The sequence below is a fragment of the Culicoides brevitarsis genome, chromosome 3 (genome assembly GCF_036172545.1).
Source record: "Culicoides brevitarsis isolate CSIRO-B50_1 chromosome 3, AGI_CSIRO_Cbre_v1, whole genome shotgun sequence".
NCBI classification, from domain to species: Eukaryota; Metazoa; Arthropoda; class Insecta; order Diptera; family Ceratopogonidae; genus Culicoides; species Culicoides brevitarsis.
Window position 1 is genome coordinate 16,563,030 of NC_087087.1, and position 4,455 is coordinate 16,567,484.

Here is a 4,455-nt window from a genome sequence, read left to right on the forward strand (position 1 = left end):
ACACCTTAAGCATACCCTGTGGGAAGTTAGGGCCTTTTTTAGAACCTCAGGGTGTAAAATAAAAGCTCTTTTCAAATTAAATTCTTCAAAAACAACAGGAAAACGTTAAAGAGCTTTTGCTTTAGACCCTAAGGGTCTTAAAAGGCCCTAATCTATGGGAAAAAACGGGTCAGATTGATCCGTTGATTCGAGGGAATTTTTTGATCCCTTAAAGGAATTTTTGATCCCTTAAGGGATCAATTTGCACCGTTAAGGATTCAATCTGATCCCTTAAGAGATCAAATTGACCTCTTTCGAGTTGGTCAACCGCAGACCCAAAAAAATTAATCATTTCAAAAGAAATTGATCCCATAAGAGATCAAATTGATCTCTTAGAGGGGTTAAATTCGTCACTTGAAGGGATGAAATTAACCAATTAAGGGGTCAAATTGATCTCTTAAGGGATCAGATTGAACCCTTAATGTAACAAATTGATCCCTTAAGGGATCAAAAAATAAATTTGACTCTTAAGGGTTCAACCTGATCCCTTAAGGAATCAATCTGACCCGTTTTTCGCCCATAGGGTAACTAAAAAGGCCACCGGGTATGCTTAAGGTCTAACGCTTCCGAAAATAGATATAAAATTGTAGTTTTTACACTCTTTTTGTCTAAAAGCTTGCTGAATTTACTTCTAAATTCACACGAACTTTCGGTACCCATATAGCTTTTGATTCAAGGCTGATACAAAACTTTAAGAGGGCCCTTTAGAATCGTCTTGACATGTAAAAAATGATCTTTTTTTCGCGATAGCTTTATTTAGTGACATTGGCCCTACGGATTGAAAAATGAAGAAAGACTTTATGGAAATAATTTAGCTCCTTATTTAGGAAAAGGTGTCTTATGGGCAAAACAGAGGTCAGATTAAACCCTCAGGATAACCCAGTGGCAAATTTAGGCCTTTTTTAGTCCCTCAGGGGCTAAAAGAAGGGCCTAAACTTCCCACTGGGAATCTGATCGCTTACGAGGTTAATTTGACTCCTTTTGGAGGTCTCAACTTCATATTAGAAAGGTCTCAAATTAACCTCATAAGCGATCAGACTAACCTAACTTTATGGGTTGAATTATTGTCTCAGGAGTTCATCTGACCCTTTTTTGCCTATTGGAACCTTTTCCTAAAATAAAGGAGTTGTTTTGAATTCTTCAAAGCAAATTTTCATACAAAAGTCTTTCCTCATTTTCTTCAATCCACAGTGAGCGAAACTTTAAAGCTTTCTCAAACTGAAAAACAAAGATAATTTTTTACATGTCAAGACGATTCTAGAATGCCCTCTTAAAGTTCCGATTCAGCTTTGAATCAAAAGAAAATGCTCTTCAATCCGTAAGGCTTTTAGGTCAGTTGTTTTAAATTAATGCAACAAATGAAAATTTCTCCTTTTCCAAGAAATCAATAACAATCAACACAGGTGAGAAACAATTGAACAATTTCTCAGAACTGACCTGAATCACCATCACACGAGTGCCAGATGGTGATACCTTACCATTATTCATCATCATCAGAATATTTAATCCTAATTCCCCGAAAAAGCTACCAGGCGTTAAATGAGTGTTTATGTGATGGAACGAAAAAATCCTTTCTTGGAAAAAATATCGTTCATTATTGGATTGGATACTTTATCATTTTCTTTAATACCTCAACAGGTCAATTATCGATTGGATTATTATCGAAGTAATTACAGAACGCCAATTTCCTTTTGCCATGATTTTTAAATTTCCATCGAATTCGCAATTAATTTTGACACAATACCATTCGATACTAATAAGACAGATAATTGTCTTTTCCATTTAAAAATTCATAAAATTAAGGAATAATTTTTCACAGAGAAAATCCTCATTAAATTGTCTCCCGATTTGAATTTAATTTTCTTCAACAACTTTTGTAGGACACGATAATTAAAAACTTTTAAAATAAACAGCACGAAATTCAAGTGTTTCAAGCAAACGAGGTCACTTTGTCCATGCTGATAGGTACAAGAGGAAAAACAGCGTTAATAATAAACAGGAAAAAATTATTTATTTTACGGATGGTGAGTTTTGAGGCATTATGGTTGTTATTGTCTGTTGCTTCTCGTGCCGTAAAAGATAGAAAAAAAGCATTAGAAGAGGAAAAAGAACATATTTTTATAACAAGTGGCATTTAAACGGACATTGCTTGGAAAAATACAACATCAATGCAGTTTCGTTATTGCTTTCGAAATGGTGTGGAAAAATTTCCTGGAATCGTTCCTTTGCGTCTTGTGGCAATTTCTTCTCATTCACGTTCGTTTCTCCTTCGGGGATGTACATAAAAGACAAGATATCCCGCTGACTAAATTATAACTTCCCCCTGAAAGTATTTTCTTTGTGCTTCATATTGAGTTAAGGCGGCGTTCATGATAGTTTTTTATTTATTTTAATTTTAATTTTAATTTTAATTTTAATTTTAATTTTAATTTTAATTTTAATTTTAATTTTAATTTTAATTTTAATTTTAATTTTAATTTTAATTTTAATTTTAATTTTAATTTTAATTTTAATTTTAATTTTAATTTTAATTTTAATTTTAATTTTAATTTTAATTTTAATTTTAATTTTAATTTTAATTTTAATTTTAATTTTAATTTTAATTTTAATTTTAATTTTAATTTTAATTTTAATTTTAATTTTAATTTTAATTTTAATTTTAATTTTAATTTTAATTTTAATTTTAATTTTAATTTTAATTTTAATTTTAATTTTAATTTTAATTTTAATTTTAATTTTAATTTTAATTTTAATTTTAATTTTAATTTTAATTTTAATTTTAATTTTAATTTTAATTTTAATTTTAATTTTAATTTTAATTTTAATTTTAATTTTAATTTTAATTTTAATTTTAATTTTAATTTTAATTTTAATTTTAATTTTAATTTTAATTTTAATTTTAATTTTAATTTTAATTTTAATTTTAATTTTAATTTTAATTTTAATTTTAATTTTATTAATTTTAATTTTAATTATTAATTTTAATTTTAATTTTAATTTTAATTTTAATTTTAATTTTAATTTTAATTTTAATTTTAATTTTAATTTTAATTTTAATTTTAATTTTAATTTTAATTTTAATTTTAATTTTAATTTTAATTTTAATTTTAATTTTAATTTTAATTTTAATTTTAATTTTAATTTTAATTTTAATTTTAATTTTAATTTTAATTTTAATTTTGAATCATGAATGAATGACGCCTTAAATTGTCGCTGCATTTGCAGTAATAAAGCGAGTAAACAGCAAAGGAAGCAAGAGAGATGAAGAGAAAACTTGTAATTATTTCTTGTTGTTGTCGTGCACGAATGTCCAACTGTCACACAGAATTACTTTTTAATGAGAAAAAGGAAGATATAAAGCACAGAATGTATATTTGTTTTAATTTTCATTGTATTTTTAATACAAATCCATTACAAATCTCTGTTAAAATGATTAAGACTTAAAGTCGGATGTCACTTTGCTTAGCGTTGACGTGGCTTTGCTCCCAATTGACACGTCATTTGCCACAACAAAAACGCTTGAAGGCTCTTATTATGCCAGATATTTCCGCTGTTTTTTTCACATAAACGCGACTCGAGATGCTGTCATTCCGAACAAAAGTACGACAAAAGTGCCTTTGGATGTCGTACGAGAGATAAGAGAAAAAATCCACTAACGGACGAAAGAAAGGATTTAGGGAAAGTAAACAAAAATAGCAGAAAAATAAATAAACAGATTATTAATGGAATCATTTTTATTAATAGAGAGAAGTGGAAAAAAGACGAAAAAAAAGAAGAAAAGCGGAAGTAATAAGATTCGAACATTGCTTTGTCATGCGTCAAACGCAGGAAAATCGTTTATTGTGGTTTCGTTTTGTGTTTACTTTGACGCCTTCATTGGAAAGCAATTAGTTGAAGTCATTTAAGTAAGATCAAGGCTTAAAAAGCTTTTAAGTTAAAATTAATTGACTTAAGCTTTTAAGTCACATTAAGTTAAATTAAACTTATTAATTTATTTTCAATAAGTTCAAAAATTTTTTGACTTCTGAATTTTGATTATTCTTTTACTTAAGCCCTGACTTAAGCTTTAAATCAAACTTAAGCTTAAAAATTTCAAATTTTTTAAATATAATTTTAAGTCAAAAAATTAAGTACAAAATTAAGGCTTAAATTTTTTAAATAGTTTAAGTTTTTTGACTTAAAATCAGGGCTGCAAAATCTTTTGACTTAAACTTAAGCTTGAATCAAATTATGTGACTCTAACTTAAACTTCGAAACTTCAAAAGCATTTTAATTTAATTTGACTTAAGTCGAACTTAAGTGATTTTTACTTAAGCTTAAGCCTTAATTCGTAACTTATGACTTTTACAGCCCTTCTTAAGTAAATACTTTTTAACTTATGACTTAAGGTCAAGTAAAAGTCACTTAAGTTCGAAT